General features: G+C 53.0%; 1 protein-coding gene across 2 annotated transcripts in view; it reads right to left on the bottom strand.

Moving 5' to 3' along the window:
• The window catches only part of CPNE2 (copine 2), a 55816-nt gene extending 38538 nt beyond the window's left edge, over nt 1-17278 (bottom strand). Inside the window, exon 1 of one of the 2 annotated variants that reach the window (XM_016929891.4) lies at nt 17065-17278. The gene's annotated coding sequence lies outside the window, so the exon portion shown is untranslated. The remainder of the gene's footprint in view (nt 1-17064) is intronic. The other variant, XM_054669368.2, reaches the window with a different exon arrangement.
• Between the last annotated feature and the right edge of the window lie 8764 nt (nt 17279-26042).

The following is a 26042-nucleotide window of genomic DNA, read 5'->3' as shown; positions in this document are numbered from 1 at the left end:
TTGTTTAGTATATCATCAAGAAATAACCATAAACATGGGCAACCAGCAGCCCTTGGGGCCGCTCTGTCTATGGAGTAGCCATTCTTTTATTCCTTTACTTTCTTTTTTTTTTTTTTTTTTTGAGGCGGAGTCTGGCTCTGTCACCCAGGCTGAAGTGCAGTGGCATGATGTCAGCTCACTGCAACCTCCGCCTCCTGGGTTCAAGCAATTCTTCTGCCTCAGCCTCCCGAGTAACTGGGACTACAGGCACCCACGACCACGCAAGGGTAATTTTTGTATTTTTAGTAGAGACGAGGTTTCACCACATTGACCAGGCTGGTCTCAAACTCCCGACCTCAGGTGAGCCACCCACCTGGGTCTCCCAAATGTGCTGGGATTACAGGCATGAGCCACTGCGCCTGGCTATTCCTTTACTTTCTTAATAAACTTGCTTTCACTTTATGGACTCGTCCTGAATTTCTTCTTGCACAAGATCCAAGAACCCTCTCTTGGGGTCTGGATCGGGACCCCTTTCCTATAACAGTAACATTAAAAATTCACCCTTGTTCATTGTCTATCACCTTCACCCTGTATCTCTAGCTCATACACAATGACTGGTGCACAGGAAGCATCCAGTATATACTTGCTGAATGAAAAAAGGATGAGTGTATAAATGAATGAATGGACAAACCCTCCATATGCCTCAGATCCTGCCAGCATTGGTCCTTATCTTCAACACACAATTTACCCTTTCACTCATATAAAATTTCCCAAAATTCTGTGCCCTGGGCCTCAAGTATCCTCCTCCAGTCAAGGTTAATTACTGACATGTGATCAGTCGAAGGAGTTCTGTTTTCCTTTGAGTGCAAGGTGTTAGTGAGACTGGAGCAACCCATCTCAAGGGGTGGAGGGGGACCTAGGTCACACCCATCACAGGCCCAGCAGACAAGTCCTCTGGCTTTCTCTGCCTCAGTTTCCCATCTGCCCATGAGACATCAGGACACAGCCCTTTGAGCCTCCTGTGGTCAGGTCTCATTTCCACTGGCATGTGTGCATTTAACACTGGCCCTGTCATCCCAGTGGTTGAACCTAGCCCCTAAACACCTACCCAACAATGGCCAGGTTCCAACTCCCTAATACTTTGTCCTCCTGAGGCTAAGTGGTTTACTGACCCTGAACTTCTCCAGTGGAGGGAGGTAAGTGGGGGTGGTGGGTGGGCCCCCTCTGGGAACACAAATCCAAGTCACTGTGCTTGTGAGCACTAATTGAGCATGTCACCTGAACAATGTCACTAATCTTCACTCAGTCTTACGAGGCAAGTATAGTAATATAATTTTCCAGAGGAGGAAACTGAGGCTTTCATTCACTCTAGAGGGTGTACTGAGCATCTATTAGGTCCCAAGAACTGTCCCAGTGCTGGGAATGCTACAGTAAGAAGACTGCTCTCGGCTGAGCATGGTGGGCTCATGCCTGTAATCCCAGCACTTTGGGAGGCCCAGGCAGGTGGATCACTTGAGCTCAGGAGTTCAAGACCAGCCTGGCCAACATGGTGAAACCCCATCTCTACTAAAAGTACAAAAATTAGCCAGCATGGTGGCGTGCACCTGTAGTCCCAGCTACTCGGGAGACAGGCAGGAGAATTGCTTGAACCCAGGAGGTGGAGGTTGCTGTGAGCTGAGATCGCGCCACTGCACTCCAGCCTGGGCAACAGACCAAGACACTGTCTCAAAAAAAAAAAAAAAAAAAAAAAAAATGAGGGAGCAGGGAGAGTGGCCAGGACCTGCAGGAGCTGTGGGCTCTGATAGGGTGTCTGAGTTTCATTCTGAGAGCAATGGAAAGTCTTAGAAGCAGAGAACTGACATTATCTGATTTGCGTTTTTAAAAGCTTACTCGGCCCCTTGTGGGGAGAAGGGGTTGTCAAGCTAAGGAGAGGTAGCAGAGAGACCAGTGAGGAGGCAGCTGCTGTCCTCCAGGCAAGAAGGATCAAGCCACCATCACTATGCTGGGTCCACTCCTCCTCTCTTTCACCCAGGCCACGGCACACTCTGGAGCGCCAGCCTCTTGCTGGGCAGATGCAGTCCCCTGCAAGCCCTGGTCTGCAGGAGGCCAGGGTGAGAGTGGGGCTGGCAGCGGAGACCTCCCAGCTTCCCCTCCAGATCCAGTGCTCCCCGGACATGCCTGGCAGGGGAAAAAACTGGACAACGATGAAGCTGGTCCTCAGCCCCCTCCCTCCCAGCCTTTGTTCCTAGAACCTTGTTATAATCACACGAGCTCAGAGCGTCAGGACAGCACTACAATTTGCCTGCAGGATTTATTCTTGTCGTGTAAAAATCAGTTTCCACTGGAGGAGCTGGTGAACTGCGTTCACTCTTACTGTGTGCAGCTGGGCAGCTGTGCCAAGTTGGGGTGGGGTGGGGAAGGGGGCAGACAGGGATGTCCAAAACCTTGCTGTGTGGCTGAGAGCGCCTTCCCATGCCTGCAGGACAATTGCCCCCATTTTAGAGATGACGAAACTGAGGCCCAGAGAGTAAAAGTCACTTGCTTGAGGTTACAGGGCCAGGAAAAGGCAGAGACAGGGTGTGAATCAGGTCTCCCAGGCCAATGCTTGGCCTTTTGCCAGGGTGGGGAGATTGCTGAACATTGTGGGACCTAGGCAGGGACAGCCAGGACAACAGCCAGGCCAGGGGAGCCTGAGGCTAAGCGGGCAGGTTGTGATCAGGGCTGGGGAAGCCAAGGGCATTCCCCCATTTGAACACACACCCAGGATGGGCCCCAGAGTATCCAAGTTCACCAGTTCCTCTGAGTCACCCAGTCCACACCCCTGCATCTCCCACCATTGCTGGCGAGGTGGATTCTAGCTCACCTACCCCCTCCTCACTTCACAGGCCCCCTCTGTGACATGTTAGATGCCACCTGGGCCACCATCTCCTGCTGCCAAATCAGACACTTCTCTTCTCATTCTGAGGGTGTCAGGCACACACGCCCAGATTCACGTGCTTCCTTGTCCATTTACACACGTGTGGTCACATATACACACATACACATACGCACCCAGACTGACAAATACAATGACAGATGCTCATATGAACACTCTGGGGTCACCTGTTTCTGTCCCCATCACTAACCTACCCCCACCCCTCTGCCTCATCCAAGCCCCATTATCTTGCCTTGATTACTATACCAGCCTCCTGCCTTTCCCTCCCTCCAGCCTGACTGAGGGCGTGGGCAGGAGGGACAGGTCACAGGGGCAGGGGGCGGTGGCTGGGCCAGGAGCCCCCAGCTCACTGCAACTCCACCTGGATCGGCTCAGGCCCTGGCTAGAGTGAGCGATGGGTGGGTGGGAAGGGAACTCCTCCCCGAGCCAGGGGCAGGTCCTCCCATCTCCAACTCACCCTCTGGCTGGAAGCTTCTGGATCCCCGAAACGGGGAGCACATGATGTCTGGAGTTGGGGCAGGCGGGGGGAAGAGTGGGTCCCTCTGCGCCAGCCCAGCAGCAGCCAGGCGTACTGGACCCTGAGGCCTGACGCAATGGAAAAAGAAACTACAGCTTAGGCTGGGCCAGGGGCCCCCTCCCCTCCTACCCCAGCAGGAGGGCAGGCAGGCAAGGTGTCATTAAGGGAGGGCTGGGCCTGCCATGCGCATCTGGGCACGATGGAAACACCCCTGGGGCAGCCCCCACCCCATTGGTAATTTGAGGTTTCAGGCTGGGGGATGGGATGGGGAGCCAGGGCCTGCTTAAAGCATGGTCCTGACTCCTGGCACAGATGGGCACAGCCCTTCTGGGGTGACCAGACCCCCCAGGCAAGGAGCTTGGAGAGGGGTTTATGAAACTAGTGGTCCCTTTTACAGATGGGTCAACTGAGGCAAAGAGAGGACAGGGCTTGGGAATTCCCAGGCACTGATTCATTGGTTCATTCAACAAATACTCCCTGAGCACCCTGGGGCTATGCAGTTAATAAAACACACAGGAGCCAGTGGTGGCTCACACCTGTAATCTCAGCACTTTGGGAGGCTGAGGTGGAAGAATGGCTTGGGCCCAGGAGTTTGGGGCTGCGGTGAGCTGTGATTGTGCCACTGCACTCCAACCTGGGTGATAGAGCAAAACCCTGTCTTAAAAGGAAAACAAAAAACAAAAAAAACGGACACATAGGATTCAGCCCTCACAGGGTCCACTGACCCCAGCGAGGAGGCATCTTGCCCTTAGGCAGAAGGACAGGCTTGGACATTGGTGCTGAGCCACAGGCCTAGAACATCACGGTTTTAGCCAGAAAACTAGGAATTCATCGTCCTTAATCTCCTTTTATCTTCACCTCCTATATGCCACCAGTGCTGCTGATTTCACCTTCAAGCTGCATTTAGCATCCGTCCTCTCCCCACTTCCACTATGTCAGCCCAGCCAGGCTCCCATCATCTCGTGCCCAGACACACCCTGACCCATAACAGGAATCTCTGATGCAAGCTCAGCTGTACTCTCTTTTCCACACCAGAGCCAGAGGGAGTCCTTAAACCTAGAAGTCAGATGCCACCATGGCTCTACCTTAAAGTCTTCCTGTGACCTCCTCATCCAGGTCACACAAACCCCAAATTGTGCCCAGGATGACAGGACCCTGCCTGACCTGTCCCCACTTCCTGCCACCCTCCCCCTTGCTCGCTTCCTTTGGCCCAGCTGCACTGGCCTCCCTTTGCTGTCAGGCTCTCTCCTGCCTCAGGGCCTTAGCACTTGCTGTTCCTTTTTTCAGGAATGCCTTTCTTCACAGGAAAGGTCTTACTTGTCAGCTTAATATCACATCCTCAGAGGCCTTCCCTGATCACCCAGGCTGATGTAATCTGTCTCCGCTCCATGCTGCTTCCTTCACAGATCACTGCAATGTACAATCGTTTTACATATCCATCTATGTGCCTGTGTCTGTCTGCCCCGTCCCTCAGGAGGACATCACCACTGTTTCCCCATCACCTATGGCCGTATCTGCATATGTGAGCACCTAATCAATGAGGAAGGTGGGGGCTCGCCAGGCAGGCTCCATCATCAGCAGCCCCAGAGCAATCATAGCCACCTCCCCCTGCACACATCACTTGAGAGAATCACAGGCAGCTTCTCAAACCCTAGGGTCTGAGAGGCCAGCAGGAGAGGGACTGTGTCCTACTTCACAGGGGTGGAAACTGAGGCCCAACAAGAGGCAGTGGTTTTTTTAAGCCAGGGAAGGATGGTGACTAGGCCCAGAGCCAAGGCTGCCATCACTCCATCCTTCCCACTTTGGCTCTGCCATTTAACTGCTGTGTGACCTCTGGCAAGTTCCTTCAACTCCCTATGTCTCAGTTTCTCCCTCTGTAAAATGGGAACAAGAGTGCCTTCCGGCCGGGCGTGGTGGCTCACACCTGTGATCCCAGCACTTTGGGAGGCCGAGGCAGGTGGGATAACCTGAGGTCAGGAGTTCGAGACCACCCTGGCCACCATGGTGGAACCCCCATCTCTACTAAAAATACAAAAATTAGCTGGGCGTGGTGGTGTGTGCCCGTAATCCCAGCTACTCGGGAAGCTAAGGCAGGAGAATTGCTTGAACCCGGGAGGCGGAGGTTGCAATGAGCCTAGATCGCACCACTGCACTCCAGCCTGGGTGAGAGAGCAAGACCCCATCTCAAAACAAAAACAAAAACCAACAACCAAACAAGAGTGCTTTCCTAGGTGTTGTGAGGATTCAGTGAGGTAAAGCACTTGGAACAATAGGTAGCTTTTGCTATGATCAGTGATTCTTAATGGCTGTGAGGAGAAAGTAGCCCTGGCCCCACCACGATGTAGAACCCGGGAACCAGCTGTAGTGTAAAGGAGCTCACTGTGGGGGAGGAGCTGCTGGGCCGGCTGGGTGGGGGGACCTCCAACTTAGAAATGGGCGGAGAGGAGGGGACAGTGAGAGAGGCAGGCACAGGGAAGCAGATGGCCCAGGAGGAGGCCTGGTAACCCCGAAGGGTACAAGAGCTGCTGGATGGTGAAGGGCAGGCCTGAGGTGGCCAGGGAGGCAGCCCCCATTCCAGAGGCTGGTGGAGAGGAGGAGCTGGGACCACAGTGGGATGTCCTGTCGTAAATTCTAGCGAGGGCACCGTGTGCTGTCAGAAAAGCACGTGCAACTTGATGTGCAGAAAAGTGAAAAACAGGCCAGGTGTGGCAGCCCATGCTTACGATCCTAACACTGGGAGGCTGAGGTGGGAGAACTGCCTGAGGCCAGGAGTTTGAGGCCAGCCTGGGGCAACACAGTGAGATCCTGTCTCTACAAAAATAAAAAATAAAAAAATTGGCCAGGTGTGGTGGTACACACCTGTAGCTACTAGGGAGCCTGAGGCAGGAAAATTACTTGAGCCTGCAAGGTCAAGGCTGCAGTGTGCTGATTGTGCCACTGCGCTCGAATCTGGGTGACAGAGTGAGATCCTGTCTCTCAAAACAAAAAAAGAAAGAAAAAAATAGATTCTCTGTTTTGCTGGTGGCAGTAACAAAGAAAGGGGCGTGGTTGCCTGGTCACAGTCAGTACCAGGCATTAGTTAGGAACCCATTCTGTGGGGTCTGAATCCCCAGCAATTCTTAATGTCTGGGGAAGAGGGGAAAGATAAAAAATTTGGGGGATGTGTAAAGTTAACAGTTTACATAAAGGGGGCGAGGTTAAAACTGATTGAGAGGGCCGGGCGTGGTGGCTCATACCTGTAATCCCAGCACTTGGGGAGGCTGAGGCGGGCGGATCACCCGAAGTCGGGAGCTCAAGACTAGCCTGGCCAACAAGGTGAAACCCCATCTCTACTAAAAATACAAAAATTAGCCAGGCATGGTGGTAGGTGCCTGTAATCCCAGCTACTTCGGAGGCTGAGGCAAAAGAATTGCTTGAACCTGGGAAGTGGAGGCTGCAATGAGCTGAGATCGTGCCACTGCACTCCAGCCTGGGCAACACAGGGAGACCCTCTCTCAAAAAAAAAAAAAAAGAAAGAAAGAAAGAAAAACAAAAAACTGATTGAGAAACACGGCTCTAGGCTCTCCCTCCAGGCTGGTGGACACAGCATAGGGAAGCCCAGAGAGACCATGGTAGTGATGGGGGACTAGGGAGTGAATTATGGGCTTGGATACACAACCCTCAAGGTCTTCGAGGTGGGGCCCACTCCTGGGTGCTGTGGCTTCTGGGACCCTCAGGGCCTCCAAGTCCTTCTGCACCCAGCATATCCTGTCAGTGGGGTCTCATCTCTGACAGCAGAGGCTCCTGTGGTGGCTCAGAGCTGTCACCACATGTGGTTTCCAGACGGGTCACCTACGCATCTCCCCGGAGCCTGCTAGAAATGCAGCACCAAGCGGGTGCGGTGGCTCACGCCTGCTATCCCCACACTTTGGGAGGCCGAGGTGGGTGGATCTCGAGCTCAGGAATTTGAGCCCAGCTGGGCAACATAGTGAGACCCTGTCTCTACAAAAAATGGCAAAAAAAAATTAGCTGGGCATGGTGGCATGTGCCTGTAGTCCCAGGTACTTGGGAGGCTGAGATGGGGGGAATCACCTAAGCCCGGGAAGTCAAGGCTGCAGTGAGCCGTGATCATGCCACTGCACTCCAGGCTGGGCAACAGAGTGAGACCCTGTCTCAAAAAAAAAAAAAAGAAAAAGAAATGCAGCACGCTGGGCCCACCCAGACCTGCTCTAGCAGAAGGCCTAGAGCGGCGCCCGTAGGCCTGTGTTTTAACATGCTCTGCTGGTGGTTCTGATGTGGGCTAAGTATACACAAATCACAGGTTAGCTGAGTACGTGGGGCATCTTGTTCAAATACAGATTGTCATCCAGCAGGTCTGGGGAAGGCCCTAAAGTTCTGTGTTTCTAACAAGCTGCAGGTGATGCTGGGGCTGCCCCCCTGGAACCACACTTTGAGGCACGAGGCTACAGATCAGAAGTTGCAATGTGGCCACCCCATGGCTGACCACACCCCAGGGATGGCTCTAGCGTAGTTGGATTTGGCATAATGAGGCAGATGTCACACTTGGTCTCCATACAAGCCCTGCTGGCTTCACACACCGAGCTTCCAGCCAGGTCTCTGTAGACTTCTGAGTTTGCAACCTCTAGTCTGGATGAGAATGCTCTGTTAACCAGAACCCTCAGCTAACAAGACACCCATTCCCTACGGGCCCTGATGGCTGCTAAGTTTACTGAACTTTTGGGGGGTTGGAACGTATCTTGAATGCATCCAGGTCTAAATTGCCTCCTTCATCCCATTTCCCAGATGAGAAGATCCAGGAAGATAAATGGCAACGATATTAGTCCAGGTTTTCTGGAGAAACAGAACCAATAGGATATCTATCTATGCAGAGAGAGAAATGTATTTTAAAGAATTAGCTCGGCCGGGCGCGGTGGCTCACGCCTGTAATCCCAGCACTTTGGGAGGCCGAGGCGGGCGGATCACGAGGTCAGGAGATCGAGACCATCCTAGCTAACACGGTGAAACCCCGTCTCTACTAAAAATAGAAAAAATTAGCCGGGCGTGGTGGCGGGCGCCTGTAGACCCAGCTACTCGGGAGGCTGAGGCAGGAGAATGGCGTGAACCCAGGAGGCGGAGCTTGCAGTGAGCTGAGATCGGGCCACTGCACTCCAGCCTGGGCAAAAGAGCAAGACTCCGTCTCAAAAAAAAAAAAAAAAAAAAGAATTAGCTCATGCGATTGTCGGGGCTGGAAAGTCCAAAATCTGTAGGGCAAGCCAGAAGGCTGGAAACCCAGGCAGGGTTTCTATGCTGCAGTCTTGGGGCTGAATTCCGTCTTTGAGAAACCTTAGTCTTTGCCCTGAAGGCCTCTGATCAATTGAATGAGGGCCACACATAATGGAGGGTAAGCTGCTGGACTCAAAATTCTACTGATTTAATGTTAATTGCATCTAAAAACTCCCTTTATTTGACCAAACAACTGGTCACCAAAGCCTTGCCAAGCTGACACATAAAATTAACCATCATAGCAATCTGTAGTTTCTAGGAGATCTGTCATGGGGCAGGAAAACAGGGTGTTAGGGCAGGAGCTCAGGGCTAGTCCTTCTTCAGTGTGGGAGCTCAGAGAGCCCACCCCCACCCTGTCAGCTGCAAGAGAAGGGTGAAGGTAGGTGTGGCCATGCTGATGGAGAGATAACCATAATAAAATGAGAATAATAATGCCTGTCCCAGGTCCTTGAAATTCTATAGCTTCACAACATCCCCAAATGAGGTGTTATCATCAGCACTCCCATTCTCCAGGTGAGTAAACCAAGGCTAGGAAGTTGAATCACTTACCCACATGGTTCTGGTCCTCTGGCTCCCAGCCCAATACCACTCTACCTATTGGGCCTCCACTAATGTGACTCTGGACAAGTCATTGGTCCTTCTGTGTCTCAGTTTAGTTTTCTCATCCAACACATGGAAATTACAAAACGCTTGACGCACTGCAGATACTGGCTCAAAATGAGAAAAACCTCTCCATGGCTTCCGGCTGTTCTCAGGACAACATCCAGGTTCCCTGATGAGGCTCTCAAAGTCCTCTCCCTCACACTTTTGGCTCTAGCTCTGCTGTTTGCCACACACAGTTTCAGCAAGTATTTTTCGTGCCTCCCTAATTCTGCATATGCTGTTCCATCTGCCTGGAATGCCCTTCCCCCTTCTTCACTTAGTGATTTCTTTCTTCAAACTCAGCTCAGTAAAACCAAATGCAGCCGGGCATGGTGACTCATGCCTGTAATCCCAGCACTTTTGGAGGCTGAGGTGGGCGGATCACTTGAGGTCAGGAGTTCGAGACCCAGCCAACATTGTGAAACCCCATCCCCACTAAAAACACAAAAACTAGGCAGGGCATGGTGGCTCACACCTGCAATCCCAGCACTTTGAGAGGCCGAGGCAGGTGGATCACAAGGTCAAGAGATCAAGACCATCCCGGCTAGCATGGTGAAACCCCATCTCTACTAAAAATACAAAAATTAGCTGGGCGTGGTGCGCGCGCCTGTAGTCCCAGCTATTCGGGAGGCTGAGGCAGGAGAATCGCTTGAATCCAGGAGGCAGAGGTTGCAGTGAGCCGAGATCGCACCACTGCACTCCAGCCTGGCAACAGCAAAACTCTGTCTCAGAAAAAAAAAAAAAAAAAAAAAATCAAAAATTAGCCAGACATGGTGGCGGGTGCCTGTAATCCCAGCTACTCAGCAGGCTAAGGCAGGAGAATCACTTGAATGGGGGTGGGGTGTGGAAGTTGCAGCAAGCCGAGATCGCGCCACTGCACGCCAGCCAGGGCGACAGAATGAAACTGTCTTAAAAAAAATGCACTATGCACCCACCCCCACCCCCAGGACGGCCAAAATTTTAAAAAGCTGACCATACCACGTGTTGGCAATAATGCAGAGCAACTGGAACACACACAGGTTGCCAGAGGGAGTGGAAATTGGTGCAACCACTTAGGAGAAACATTAGTGCCCAACGAAAACACTCACGTATGTTCACCCAAAGATACACACAGGAATGTTCATGGCAGTGCTAATCCAAATAATCCCAACTGGAACTCCCCACCCAAACCCCCATGATTGGAAGAAGGGACACATAACTGGTGAATGAACACACAGCAGACCACATACAGCCAACCTGAAGGAAGAACACGGGTAGCAATAACACGGATGGGTCTCACACGTGCTGCGTGAAGGGGGCCAGACAGAAAGGAGTATGTCATCCTATATGATTTCACTTAGGTGCCCTTAAACATGGACAAAACAAATCTACGCTGCTGGAAGTCAGGAGAGCGGTAGGACATGTGGATGGGTGTTACTGACCAGAAGGGGACACCGGGGGCTTTGGTGCTGGTCGTGTCTGTTTCTGAACTGGGTTCTGGTGACCCAGATATGTTGGTTTGTGAACAGTCATTGACTGGTCCATGTAGAATGTCTGCTCTATTTCATGTTACACTTCAATGTGGTAAAACAAAAAACACCAAAACCAACAATCCAGGGACTCCTCTACAAAGCCCTTCCTGTTTCCCTGGTCCTTGAGAGGGAATCACTTACAATATCGGCATACTGTAACCATTGGCTTAGAAGCGTCGCCCTCACTGGAGCTTAAAGATGGAACCAAACCCTGTTTCCATTTCGTTGCTCCCAACACCCAGAGGCAAGAATGGAAGCTCGACACAAGTTTGTTGAAAATGAGGAAGAGTGAAAAGGTGAGAGGAAGAGGAACCATAACATCTTGGAATTGTAGAGGCCCGGGACTAGAGGTTCACAGAATTCCAGAATTTGGGAATTCTGGGATTTCAGAGTCATGAGTTCTTTGAGTCTCAGAGCTAAAAGACTTTAGAGTTTATCTGGCCCCACTTTCCAGCCACACAGGAACCCTGGCCACAGCCTGGCTGCCCCAACATCCTGCATCCTGGTTCTGGTGGGCAGGGTCCAGCCACAAGCCTTATTCTCTGGGGCCCTTGCCGCATGCCCATTGCTGCACCAGCTCCTGCCAGGCGACAGGCAGCCCCCGGGGAGCAGGCTGGCACTCCTGACCAGGTGGGGGCGGCACCTTGACACAAATCACTTCTGCACCGAGGCTATGGCACCGGCTGCTGCGCTCCAAAGACACCACACTCCAACAGGCAGCCAGGCCATTACGGGGATAAATATAGATGCAGACAGCATGGCGAGGAGGCTGCAGCAGGGGTTGGCCCTGAGGCCCCCCTGGGGACCCCCAGCTTCCACCAGACCACATTCAGAGGGAGGTCATTCTCTGTAGTGCCCGCTTAATCACTAAGCTCTGGCTCTTAGGGGAGGTGGCTTCCCTTGGGGCATCCCCACCCCCACCCTCCCAGGCCCCAGGTTCAGCTCAGCCTGCACTGGAAGGTTTGTGTCACTTATAGGGGCTGACCTAGCAGGCTGAGAGGCAGCCTCCACTGTACTCCCTGTGAGTCTAGGGACTGGGTTCTGTCCTCTCCTGCCACTCCTCCCTCCTGGGCCTCAGCTCCTTCCCCTCCGGCCTCCCAAGAAGCTCCACATGGGGATAGGCACGGAGTGCTGTGGCTCTCTGGAGACTCTGAGTACTTAGGGGACCTTGGGAGTGGATCTGGCCAGGCTCAGAGGGCAGGGGACTCCCATGGAGGAGGGAATGGGGAAAGTTGTACATCTTAGAGGAGGTGGATTTGCCTAGGACTGAAAGACTGGGGGCTGGGGAGGTAGAGGATGTGAGGTCCCCTGGGTGGGACATCACCTGCTCCCACTGCCTGCCCACCCAAGGGACTGAGGTGTGCTGGAGAAAGTCACCCATTCCCTATGCAACCTGGGCCATGTGTCCTAACCTCTCTAGCCTCAGTTTCTTCATACAGGAAATGGAGCTGCTGCTAACTAGAGCTGTCCCCACTACTTTCTTCATGATGTTCTTAAGGCAGCAGTGAAAAGCTTGTAAACTGAAGAGGGTTGTGCACAGATGTAATCCCTCTTTCACTTGTGACTTTGGGTCTCCACCTTCCAGGAGGGCTTCCCTCACCATGCAGCCATCCATTTGGTCATTCAACAGATGTTTCTTAAGCAGTTCCTCTGGACCAGGGACTTTGCTGTGTGCTGGAGGGGTAACCATGATCAAGACATACTCGGGCTCTGGGCATAGGAGTTCGGGATGGAGTTGGGGGGACAGAGAGGTGAGCAAATGACAAGGGCAGGAAATCTCAGATAGTGGAAAATGTCATAAAGAGAATAAAGCAGGGTGAAGTGATTGTGATAGGGCAGTGTGGAGGAGGCCGCATTTGAGCTAGGATGTTAATAGACCAGGAGCCCCAGGAGAGCAAGGCATTGGTCTCTCTCATTCATGGCTGTATCCCAGCCATAGCTGGTGCCCAGCAGGTACTCAGTGAATATTTTTGAATGAATGAATGAATGGGCTCCTGAACCAAGCTAGGCATGTCCCCACCACAGGGCCTTTGCATGTGCTGTTTTCTCTACCTGTTCCCCAGCATGTGCAAAGGCCCTGTGGTGTGGACATGCCTAGTGTGGTTCAGAAGCCCATTCTCCCTACAACTCTACTGTATCCCTGCAGGCTTTTGTGTCTTATAAGGAGCTGAGGATATTTGGCCTGCCTGATGTGCCCTGGCTGTCCCCTCTCTAAAACACAGGAGGGAGTATGCCCAACTCCCAGCAGACAACTCCTGCAATCCCTCTCTCCTTTGGTTGGACCCCAAGTCTTTTTTTTTTTTTTTTGAGACATGGTCTCACTGTTTCACCCAGGTTGGAGTACAGTGGCACAATCATGGCTCACTGCAGCCTCGACCTCCTGGGCTCAAGCAATCCTCCCACCTCAGTCTCCCAAGTAGTTGGGACTATAGGCACGCACCACAACACCCAGCTAATTTTGTTTATTTTTTATTTTGGTAAAGACGGGTTTTTGCCATGTTGCCCAGGCTGGTCTTGAACTCCTGGGCTCAAGTGGTCTGCCTATCTTGGCCTCCCTCAGTACTGGGATTACAGGTGTGAGCCACCACGCCCGGCTCTCCCATCAGTCTTTCAGAGACATGCCCAACCTGAGAAAAGTTTATTGTAAGAGTGCAGTGAATGCTGGGAGCTGAGCTACTGGGTTTCAAACTCTGGTTGGCCATGGGCTAGTTGAGCACCACACACTGGATGGCTTAGATTCTCTCACAGTTCTGTAGGCTACAAGTTTGAAATCTAGCTGTCAGCAAGGCCATGCTCCTTCCAGCACTCAGCATGGTAAGCCAGAGATCCCTCCAGAGACTCAAGAGGGCAAGCTCGTAATTCTCCCAGGATCCATCACTCAACATCACAGACTCATTTAACAGGAGGCTGCAAAGAGGGGCAGGTGCAGTCATTCCTCACACAAGGATTTACTGAGCACCTACAATGTACCAGGCACTGTTCTAAGTGCTGGGACATGGCCCTAAACAAGACGGACACTGTTTGCTCTTGCCTTTTTGTGGATCTGACACCCTTTGGGGAGGGAGGCAGATAAGCTGGTGCACCAATGAGTAAAGAAGATGGTTTTAAAGAGTGGCAAATGCCCCAAGAAAAATACAACCAGGAGATGCAGCAGTGAGGAGGGATGGTGACACAATCTCACTAGTCAGTCTCATTGCAGACCTCAGAGCAAGTGTGGCCAGATAAGTAAGAAATGTTCCATGGTTGGGCACAGTGGCTCATGCCTATAATCCCAGCACTTTGGGAGACCGAGGTGGGTGGATCACCTGAGGCCAGGAGTTCAAGGCCAGCCTAACCAACATAGCAAAACCCCATCTCTACTAGAAATACAAAAATTAGCTAGGTGTGCGCCTGTGGTCCCAGTTACTTGGGAGGCTAAGGCACGAGAATCACCTGAACCTGGGAGGTGGAGGTTGCAGGGAGCTGAGATCACACCAGTGCACTCCAGCCTGTGTGACAGAGCAAGATCCTGTCTCAAAAAATAAATAAATAAAAAATAAAAAAAGGAAGAAAGAAAGAAATATTCCAGGGTATGGAACAGCAGTCTTCTTGACTCTGCCATGGGAGTGACAGCCGAGGTCCAGTGGCCCAAAGAGGGCAGAAGACATTGGGATGGGAGCCAGGAGGCGCCTCTAACCTGGGCTCTGTCCTCAGGCACTGTGGGACCCCTACGTCCTCCCTTCTGGACAGGGAGGTGGGGAGATATGTGATTGTGGACTTTTCTAGATGCTGCCTGCCAAGATCACAGGGTGACCTGGCATCCCAGCTCCCACAGAGCCCACACCACCGTGTCTGGCAGGGTTGGGGGAGATCCCACCTCCACTCCCTAAGGCCATATTCTACAAGGGGGAAGGAGCTGGGTCCTCAAGGTGTTTTGCTCCTGATTCGGTAGTCCCAGTGCCATCTATGAATAAGGGTCAGGGGAGGGGAGAGGGACAGAGACCTCCATCAGGCTGGGGGCACCCTGACCCTGAGCTGAGGGCTTCTCAGATCGGGGACCGTGCCTGGCGATGATGCCTCCTGCTCTGACAGGAGGGAGAAAATTACTAGAGAATGCTCTTTTGTTTTCTGTTCACTCCTTAGAGCCCTGTGAGGCCAGCCAGATGTGGGGAAATGGGGACACCTGGATGAGACCTACCACCTCTCCTGGTCTTCTTTCACCCCAGGCCCCTGCCCCTAGAACAGCCCAGAAGTCCTGACGGGAGGGGGAGGAGCAAGCTGGCCTGAGACAACCCCACAAAGGATCCTGGATACAGTCACCCACATCAGGCTTCTTAATATTCCCATGGATAATGACAATGACAGTTAACCAGGCACTCACCACGTACCAATAAGTGCTGGCACCCGAGTCCTTGCAATCTAATTTAATCCTACCTTTGCAGAAATACACAATTACCTGAAAAGAATATGAAGGTGTATAGATATAAAAACTGAGGACTGGGAGGAGGACCAGATGGGGTCCAGTACTTACTGTTTTACAGATATAGAAACCGAGGCTACATTCTCAGCCATCTTCTTCCCTTATGCCCCAGTTTTTAATTCTCATGACATTCCAGAGGGAGTGTCCGTTGGAACACCACCAGAGACACCACACTTGCCACTCATGAAGTGCTCCCTACTTGCAGAATGTCTGCTCCCTGTTCCCCAGTTCCAGCCTCCCAGACGCCCTACTGTAAGCTGGATCATGTCACAGTTTGCCTCATTTTACAGACAGAAAACCCCCCAAGTCCAAGGGGTGACAAGGCACGCAGACAGGAAGTGACGGCCGCGAAACGAACCCAAGCGTCCACATCCTTCGTCCCTGGTTCTTTCCATGGAGAAACCTGCCTGGGTGACCCCTTCCAATCCAGCTGGCTGGGGCGGTCCTGGAGCTCACCTGGACCTATGCCAGGGGGAATGCCATAAAACCACGCCTTCATGCTATGTCCATTCTCCAGGAGTCAGGCTCCGGAACATCAGCCCATTTTACAGATGGTGACCCAGAGGGCCACAGGGGCGGAGAGTCTGGGCCAAGTTCCCTGTTGGTCATAGGTGGGGTTCAGACCCAGGTCTCCCAGGCCTCCCCATCAGGGCAGGCTGCAGCTGCCAGGGATTACAATCTGCGCACACCGCCTGTTTCCTGAAAACCATGGGCTCCCTGCAGTCCGGGAAGCTGTGGATGCCCAAGGGGCAGAAAAAACCACCCACCCTTTGATGACAGCACACACCTCTAAGGGAGCAAAAAACTAAGGCAGACAAAAAAAAGGGTGTTTTGTCTGGAAGATCATTCTTCCAGACCCCTTGTCCCTTCCCCCAGTACATATGGGGCAGGGGATTCAGATGCAAGATGAACACCCTATTAGCTACCAGAGACAGCAGCATCTGTGACCTTGTGCAAATCACAATCCCCTTTGAAGCAGCCCCTTCCTCATAGGAGAGCTTCTTGAACTGGGGGGGATGTGGAGCGAGGCTGGGGGAGGGGGTGGGAAGAGCAGGGAAGAGGGGTGTAAGACCCCTCTATTTTCAGAGGAGCATCGCTGTGAGAAACGGGGACTAAGAGAGGGCCTTGTTCGCCCGCTCTCTCCATGCCCACCCCCACACCCCCTTTAAACACACAGGTGCCAGACAGCTTTTTCGCAAAAACTAGTTTGCAAACACACTCCGACTTCTGGGAAGCTGCCCAGCTCCACTCCCCCTCTGCGCTCCCAGTACCGGGGCTGGGAGCCGGCCCTCCGGCAGTTGCCTGGGGCAGGGGGTGGGTGTTGAGGGGTGGGAGGAGGGCAGAGGGGCGCGGAGAGGAGCCAGCGCCCGCCGAGAGCCAGGGCAACCTCACGCCTTCAGCAGCTGCGGCAGCGGTGGGTCTCCACCTCCCGTACGCCCTCCAAGCCCCTCGGGGCGGGTGGAAGGGTCCCCAAAGCAGCTGGGCTCGGACCCCCGAGGGCGCCCCCCTCCCCAGGGACCCCGCCCGCCCTTCCCCGCAGTCCGGGCGCCGGCGGGGCGCCCCCGCGTGGCCGGGTCGGAGCTGAGTCACCGAAGCGCCGGAGTCCGGGTTCGCGCTGGCGGCGGGGGCTAGAGCGCCGCAGCCCCCCGAGGCGGAACCCGGCTTCCTTCGGACCCGCAGCTGGATCCAGGAGCCCAGCCCCAAGGCCGAAGTTGGGCACTCAACGCCAAGCTGCCCCGCCTGCCCGGGCCCCACTCACCGCAGGTCCCGCGAGCGCCACCGCCCTCACCGCACGGCTGCCGCTGCCCGCGCTCCGAGCCGCCCGGGCATCCCCGGGAGCTGCTCCTGCTCGGCCGGGCCCGCGGGCGCGGGACAGGCTCAGGGCGCTGCCCGCGCGGCCACGGCCCGCTCGCGTGCGCTCCCAGCCGCTCGGGGTCCGGTCCTCCTCCCGGGCCAGGCGGGCGGGCGGCGGCGGCGGCGGCGGCGGCTCGGGCTCCTCCCTCCGGCCGAGGAGGGGAGTGGGGAGGGAAGTGGGAGGCGAGGCGGGAGCTTCCTGGAGGGGCGCGCGCTCTCCCACGGGAGGAGCGGGGGCGCTGTCCCGCCCGCAGTCCGCCGCTCCCAGCCCGCGCCCGGCGCGCCCCGGCACTCGGGGCGCCTGGCACCAAGGGGGCCCGAACGTTCGGGCCGAACGCGAGGGTCCGAAGGTTCCAGGCTGGGACTCAGGTGGCTGAGGATCGGAACAACGCGGCTTCGCGCCATCCCCAGGCCTGCTTTGCCCGAGCCTCTGGCACCTCCGAGTTCCGAGCGCTGTGCGCTCAGGGCCACCGACGCGGGAACAGAGGGGTGGCCTCAGCCCGGGCCTGCGGGGCCCCAGGGCCGCTTGGACCCCCAGCGCCGATGGGAGCGGCGCTGCGCCCTCGGGGCAGCACCCAAGGCTGGGTTCTGGGTTGTATTGGGCAGGATTAGGGCCGCAGTGTTTTCTTCCCTTTTTTTTTCAATAGCAAAAGAGCTCGGCATTTTCTTGCCGCCAGAGATTGGAAATATGACATATTTCTCTGACACAGCCGATAAGATAAAGACGGATCCGAACTGGGCCTGGGGCTACTCATCCGTGCGGAAAATTAGGCGAGTCTTTAAGGCCTTGGCGCCCAGGCCTCCTTTTCCCTAGAAGAGGCACCAATTCTTAGGACACTTGTCTGTCGCTGGGCGCTCAAGCCGTTGGCCACTCCGCGGTATTTAGGTGCTCTCTGGGCAAGTTCACCACCGGGCATCAGAAGGCTGAGCCTCACGTAACCAGATTCTGGGGGGGGGCGGGGCTTTCCCGGGGATCTCAAGGCCATGTCCACAGCCCTTGGCCCTGGGGCTCAAGGACTGGGCAGCTGAGGGTTAATGCCGAGTGCTTCCATTGTGGCTTTTCGATTCCAGGCAGGTGAGGGTTAATGTGGGAGCCTCGCGCGCTGCAGCCTGTGAGCCTCCCTCCACGTCTGAGTCACTGGCACTTTGCAGCCTTAGAGGGGCCGAGACTAAACAGCCCCCGGGGCTCTGAGCTTTGTTCTCTGCCTGCCTGTCACCCATCCATCTTTCCTTTCTCCAAGCTCTCCTCACCTTTCTTCCACCGAAGCCAATCAATGCCCTCTGCCCCGCTCTGGGGCAAACCAACCTATCAACCCAACTCCAGCCCCGCTTCCTCCAGGAAGACTTTCCTGATTGCTCTGGCCTCAGAATCTGTCTCTTGTCTTTCCAGCAGCAGGAGAGCCAGGCACTGGGATGGACAGTGGTCAACCAAAGCAGATAGTCTCTCTCAAGTTGCTCACCTTGAGAGAGCAGGACCCAGACCATCATATCACCATATGAAATGTGCAAAGATTGGAGGTAGGGTGGCACAGAAGACCCAACTCAGCCATGGGAGTCAGCGAGGCTTCCTTTAAGAAACCTGAAGGATGAGATAGTTGGGCCTGTCAAGGAAGATACTAGATCCCTAGGCAAGGAGGCAGAGTACAAAGGCCAGGGGTCACAGCAATTCCACTCCTGGATATCTACCCGGGAGAAATGAAAACATATGGCCACACAAAACTTATACCCAAATGTCCATCCACTGATGAATGGAAAAACAAAATGTGGTATATCCACACAACATAGAATATTATACAGCCATAGAAAGGTACGAATTACTGGCCAGTTGTGGTGGCTCACACCTGTAATCCCAGCACTTTGGGAGGCCAAGGCGGGCGATTACTTGAGGTCAGGAATTCAAGACCAGCTTGGCCAACATGGCGAAACTCTGTCTCTACTAAAAATATAACAATTAGCCAGGCGTAGTGGCAAGAACCTGTAATCCCAGCAATTCGGAAGGCAGGAAGGAGAATCACTTGAGCCCGAGAGGCGGAAGTTGCAGCCAAGATTGCACCACTGTACTCCAGCCTGGGTGACAGAGGGAGATTCCATCCCCCCTCCAAAAAAAAAAAGAAAGAAAAAAAAGAAAGGTGTGAAGTACTGATACATGCTACAATATGGACAAACTTGGAAAATATTATGCCCAGTGAAAGAAGCCAGTCTCAGAGAAATATTATATGGCTCCATTTAGATGAAATGTCCAGAATAGACAAATCCACAAACAGACAAAGCAGATTTGTGGTTGCCTCGGCCGGGGAGTGGAGAATGGGGAGTGATTGCTATTGGCAAAGGGTTTCTTTGGGAGATGATAAAAAATGTTCCAAAGTTAGATTCTAGGCAGAGTGCGGTCCTGCCTGTAATCCCAGCACTTTGGGAGGCCGAGGCAGACAGATTACTTGAGGCAAGGAGTTCAAGACCAGCCTGAGCAACATAGTGAGACCCCACCATCTCTACCAAAAAAAAAAAAAAAAATTAGCCGGGTGTGGTACCTGCCTGTAGTCCCAGTTAGGAGGCTGAGGTGGGAGGATTGCTTAGGAGGTTGAGGCTGTGGTGAGCCATGATCACACCACTGCACTCCGGCCGGGGTGACAGAACAAGACCCTGTATTTAAAAAAAAAAAAGTTAGATTATAGTGATGATTGCACAACTGTAGATATTCTTAAAACCACTGACTTACACACTTTAAAAGGACAAATGTCATGGTGTATGGATTATATCCCCATAAAGCTATCTTTAAAAAAAAGGCCAGGGATCAGGAGAGCCCTGAAGAAGTTGATTAAGGCCAAGGATCCATCACAGGTTGATTCTACATGCTTTATCCTCATTCCACACCCAACACAAGACTGCAAAATGTTAAATGAAGTCTTTCCCTGCCCAGGTGGAGACCTCTCAGTGCACAGTGGGAGGCCTGAAGGCCCCAAAATAGACCCATGTCAGGGTATGTGTGTCAACACCTGCCATCTGGGTGTTTATTTTCACAGTCCAGGCTGTTTGGACAAACGGATCAGAATACCCAGGTTTGCCCATGCATGTCAGTGTGCTCGTGAATGAAAGACACATTGAAGGAGCGCCAGCTGTTCAGGGATCTGGCTGGGCCAGGGGTGTGTGAGGACTGGCGGAGGGAGGGTGTTCCAGTTATTTATGTTGCATCGCAGATCACCCCAAAACTTATCCCTCACACTTCCGGGGTCCTCAGGGCTCATCGAGGGCAGGTGTTGCACAGTGTTTCCCATACAGTTGCAGTCAGATCATGGTGGTGGCTGAAATTGTCTAGAAGGCTTTCTTGAACATATATGGCTATCACTGGATGCTGGCTGTCATCTGGAACCTCAGCTGGAATTGTCAGCTGGAACACCTACCTGAGACCATTCCTTGTAGCCTGGGCTTCCTAGTGGCATGGCATAGGGTTCCATGAGTGAGCATTTCAAGAGAGGCAAGTGGAAGCGTTATCATCCGTTTCAGGCCCTTGCCTTGGGAGTCACATAATGTCACTTCTGTTGTAGTCACAGAGGGGTGTCACCATCACATAGTAGGAAGAGCATGTGGGACGGAAGATACTGTGATGGCTGTCTTTAGAAAATACCATGTGCCACAGGGGGTTGATATGGAAACATATCAGGATCCTTGAGGGATCCCCTCAAGGATCTCCTGGTTAGAGGCAGGTGTGGCTGACTCCAGTGTCAAACCTCAGGCATGGAGTCATGGCCATGAGTTTGAATCCCAGCCGCTCAGCGGCTGCCTAGGTGAAATCACTCAATCCTCTGGCCCTTGCTCTCCTTCTCTGTAAAATAGGATAGACTTAGTATTTGCTTTATGGGATGGTTGTGAGAATCCAATGAGACAGAATTCAGTGAGACTGTAACGTGCCAGGCAAGTGTAGACAGCAGGGCTAGTGTATAATTGCTATTTTTGTTGTTGTTGTTGAGACGGAGTCTCGCTCTGTCGCTCAGGCTGTAGTGCAGTGGCACGATCTTGGCTCACTGCAAGTTCTGCCTCCCGGGTTCACGCCATTCTCCTGCCTCAGCCTCCCGAGTAGCTGGGACTACAGGTGCCCGCCACCACGCCCGGCTAATTTTTTGTATTTTTAGTAGAGACAGGGTTTCACCGTGTTGGCCAGGATGGTCTCGATCTCCTGACCTCATGATCCACCTGCCTCGGCCTCCCAAAGTGCTAGGATTACAGGCATGAGCCACCGCACCCGGCCATATAATTGCTATTTTTTAAGTTCCAGGGTTGTGGTCACTCTGATGCAGGGACGGTCCCTTTCTAGGATCAGGATACCCAGACTTCTCCAGCCCTTCCAGACAGCCTCAGACACCTCCCTCAGCTCTGACCCTGTGCTGAAGTATGTGTGGGTGTGTGTTGGGGAGTGGGAGGTGGAGGACTAAGGGTCCCATGAGGACCACTGATGCCTCTGGCCCCAGGCTCCTAACCAAGGGGACCCCAGTTGGCCTTTCTTCCCTGGGGAAAGCTCCTCTACTGTTCTCTCCTTCCCAGGGCAAAGGTCTCTTTCTGGGCAGCTAGGTTGGGGTGTGTGTGGGATGAGCCTCCAGGTGTGGCTTCCAAGGGCCAAGGGGAGGGTTCTTCACTGGGGTGATGGGGAGGCAGGACAAAGACCAGCAGTCCCTGGAACTTCCTGAGCCTTGCCCCGGGATGAGATGATCTTTTTTTTTTTTTGAGATGGAGTCTCACTCTTTTCGCCCAGGCCGGAGTGCCATGGTGCAATCTCAGCTCACTGCAAGCTCCACCTCCTGGGTTCGTGCCATTCTCCTGCCTCAGCCTCCCGAGTAGCTGGGACTACAGGCGCCCGCCACCACACCCAGTTAATTTTTTGTATTTTTAGTAGAGACGGGGTTTCACTGTGTTAGCCGAGATAGTCTCAATCTCCTGACCTCGTGATCCGCCCGCCTCAGCCTCCCAAAGTGCTGGGATTGCAGGCGTGAGCCACCGCGCCTGGCCGAGAGATGATCTTTACCAAACCAGCCAGTGAATGGTCTTTCCTGGAAGCTCTGGATGTGCCTAGAGTGCATCACAGGTCCTCAGGCCTAGCTTTGGCCATGAAGGGTAGGGTTGGGGGCAGAAGCAGAGCCCAAGAAGGGTGCACAGCCCTCCTGCCTTCCTGAGGGTCCCTCTCTCTCCAGGGAACACACAGACCCGCAGGCCAGTTAAATCTCCAGTCCAGGACCACTCCAAAGTCACCCTTTCCTTTTGTTCCAGAGTTGGAGTCTGAGCCCCACTAAATACTCACTGTGTGACCTTAGGCAAGTCATGTTCTCTCTCTGTGTCTTGGTTTCCTCATCTGTAAAATAGAGGAGATTGTTGCTGTGATTGTTGGGCCTAGAGTACATCACAGCTGGCGATGCTTTACAGAAATAACCAGGCAGGGCAGGTGGCTAAGGATCCAGAACTCTCCCCAAGGGAGTGCAGAAATGAGCCATAAGATCATCTTTGCAGCTGAAGAACATAGGTCCTCGTGCCTAACCTCCTTTTGCTCATCCCCTTACTATACAGATGAGAAAACTGTGGGTGTCACAGGAGTGACCTGGGTTTGATTCCTGGTGCCACCAGTTACCAGCTTTGTACCTTTGGGAAAGTTAGGAAAAGTCTCTGGAGTTAGTGTCCCTCTCTGGGGAGGGAGGGTCATGGGATCCTCAGGACAAAATAAGGGGTGCAGGTGCAGGTGCAAAGGCTTGCCCAGCCTCTCCAAGAGACGGCATACTCCAGACCAGTGGGTCTCCACTGCGGCTGCACACTAGAATCACTCAGGGAGCTTTCTAAATACTCTTTTTTTCCCCCAAGACAGGGTCTTGCTCTGTCCTCCAGGCTGGAGTGCAGTGGCATGATCTTGGCTCACCGCAGCCTCCACCTTCTAGACTCAAGGGATCCTCCTACTTCAGCACCCCACCCCACCCCTACCCCCCGCCCCGAGTAGCTGGGACTACAGGTGCACGCTACCATGCCCGACTAATTTTTGTGTTTTTTTGTAGAGACAAGGTTTCGCCATTTTGCCCAGGCTGGTCTCAAACTCCTGAGCTCAGGTGATCCTCCTGCCTCAGCCTCCCAAAGTGCTGGGATTATAAGCGTGAGCCACTGCACTCAGCCCAAATACTCCTTTTAAAAATAGTGAGTTTTAAAAGCTTCCCAGGTGACTCTAATGTGCAGTCAGGGTTGCGATCCACTCATCTACAGTCTTGCTAAGCTAAGTATGGCCCAGCAACATGGCCATCACTTGGGGGCTTCTTAGAAATGCAGAATCCCAGGTGTCTGGGGCTGTCTGGAAGGGCTGGAGAAGTCTGGGTATCCTGCCCCAGACTTGCTGAACCAGAATCTGCATGGTGACAGGATCCTGACACCCTTACAATTTATGTAACTGCAGTTTTACAGCTTGGGAACCACTGGCTGGACAGATGTGTGTTTAGGGGAAGGATAGAGGAGGCAATTTGACAGCACCTGAGGCATGTGAAGGAGGCGAAGGGGGAGTCTGTGACTTCCATCAGAAAGATGGACATTCAGACACAATGGACTTTGGGGACTTGCAGGGGAAGAGTGGGAGAGGGGCGAGGGATAAAAGATTACAAATATGGTGCAGTGTATACTGCTCGGGCGCTGGGTGCACCAAAATCTCATGAATCACCACTAAAGAACTTACTCATGTAACCAAACACCACCTATATCCCAATAACTTATGGAAAAATAAAATAATAATAATAAATAAAACTAAAAAAGAAAGATGAACGTTCAATTTGTACAATTATAAGACTGAGGCCAAGAGACAAAGTAGTAAAAGGAGATTCTCCCCATCTTGCAGATAGACGCGGGTACTTACCAGCCTGATCGCATTCTCAGTGCGATGGCTCACATGCAGAGACGGGGAGTTTCCATTGGATCTTACTGCTTGCCACCCCATAACCTTGCTTTTCTTTGAATTTTATTTGTTTTCATGTATATATTTAAACTGAGCCTACTTTGGGGAGGAAGGGGGCAGGGAGGCTGTACTCCATCCGTGTTGGATAGAAAAACAGGCCGGGCATGGTGGCTTATGCCTGTAATCCCAGCACTTTGGGAGGCCAAGGCACGTGGATCACTTGAGGTCAGGAGTTTGAGACCAGCCTGGCCAACATAGTGAAACTCCGTCTCTACTAAAAATACAAAAATTAGCCAGGTGTGGTGGCGAACATCTGTAATCCCAGCTACTCAGGAGGCTGACGCAGGAGAATTGCTTGAACCCGGGAGGCAGAGGTTGCAGTGAGCCCAAATTGCAGCACTGCACTCCAGCCTGGGTGACAGAGCAAGACTCCGTCTCAAAAAAAAGAAAAAGAAAAAGAAAAACCAAAAAACAGTTAAGGCCTCCAAGCAGGCAGGTGGCAAGAGAGGAAGTTTCTTAATAAAATGAACAAGGCAATTTCACACCAACTTGATGTAGGCCCAGCCAGCTCTGCAGTGCCGCAATACTATGGTTTATTTCAGGGAAGCTGCTGCAAGTTTCTTGGAGTGTAGAATTTGGGCAGATATGAAGGGGGGAAAAGGAGAAGAGAGAAGTAAAATGGCTAAGCAGCAAATGAAAATAGTGTCCTTGAGCTCCGGGGTCCCCTGTCCCCCATGGCCAGGTGCCTCTGGCTGGTATCCTCTGCTCCTTCCTCGGCCTTGGCTCCCCTGCCAAGCTATTTCCAGGCTTTGAGGGATTCATCCTTCATTCTTGGGCAAGGAGAGGAGGCAATGCAACCCCTCTAGTGTGAAGGTGATCTTGGGCACACTGAAGGCCAAGGTCAACTCGGCATCATGTCCCAGGAAAGGGAGACAGAATTTCGGACCCAGGGTTGCCTGGTAAACTTCTTGGATCCTCTTCCTGCCTACTTTTTCCCCCATGACCAGGCTGACGGGCCCATTTGGTGCTAGGTGTGCCCTGACCCTGGCCTGGTAAGGGTGGCCCTGTGTGAAGTATGGGTGTTGGCACTTGGCTGGAGGACTTTCTCCTCATGCTTGGCAGGGGGCCAGGAACAACCTGGAGGGCTGTAAAGGTCAAAGCCAAGCCACCCAGGTGATGCCACTGGTAGGCTGGGACATCCCAAGCTACTAGGCCAGGTGGGGACGGGCCTTAGCATCATCGCCTCCTAACTTCCTTCTGGGTCCCACAGTGAAGGAAGTTATCTCATGAATCGCCAGTGGGCTAGCCTGCCCTCCAGTGGTGCTCAGCTGTAACTGCACCCTCCCGACCTGGTTTTTCACAATGGGGTGGGAGGCTCCCCCTAAGATCAACTTGTTTTAACTACACGAGGGAGACAGGATGCTGATCTGTCATTTTGGGCATCTCTTCACATCATATGATATTCAGCTACAAAAAGAGAGGAGAACTAGGATAACTCCTTTTTTTTTTGCCGGTAACTTTGCTCGTCTTGCTTTCCTGACCTCTCCAACAGTCTTAATGTGTGTGTGTGTGTTGGGGGGGTGGCTGCTAACCCACATACCTCAAAGACAGGTAGCAAAGGGTTAAGTCACATTCTATTCCATGCCTGTCTGACTTCCAAAGCCATGTTCCTCTGGTACAACATACCCATGCAAACTCTCTAGGCCAGGGTCAAAGAGCAGCAAAAAGTGGGGTCAGGTGGGGTGTCAAGACAATGGGGAGTGGTGGGGACTGCAGCAAGCTGAGGCATGTGTGCACATCTAAAAGGCACAGTCATGTGACTCTTCAGTGGGAGTGCTGGATTAGCACTTAAAAGCAAGCAGAATCTGAATTTTTATGTAAAATTCCCAATTTTGAATACTGACAATGAATTCAGAAAGTAGTTTCAATGTTATGCAAGTCAAACAAAAAATGTTTCTAACATGCTGAGCTTCTATAAC

This window comes from Pan troglodytes, chromosome 18 (genome assembly GCF_028858775.2).
Source record: "Pan troglodytes isolate AG18354 chromosome 18, NHGRI_mPanTro3-v2.0_pri, whole genome shotgun sequence".
Classification (NCBI taxonomy): domain Eukaryota; kingdom Metazoa; phylum Chordata; class Mammalia; order Primates; family Hominidae; genus Pan; species Pan troglodytes.
This window is presented reverse-complemented; position numbering and strand designations above follow the sequence as displayed.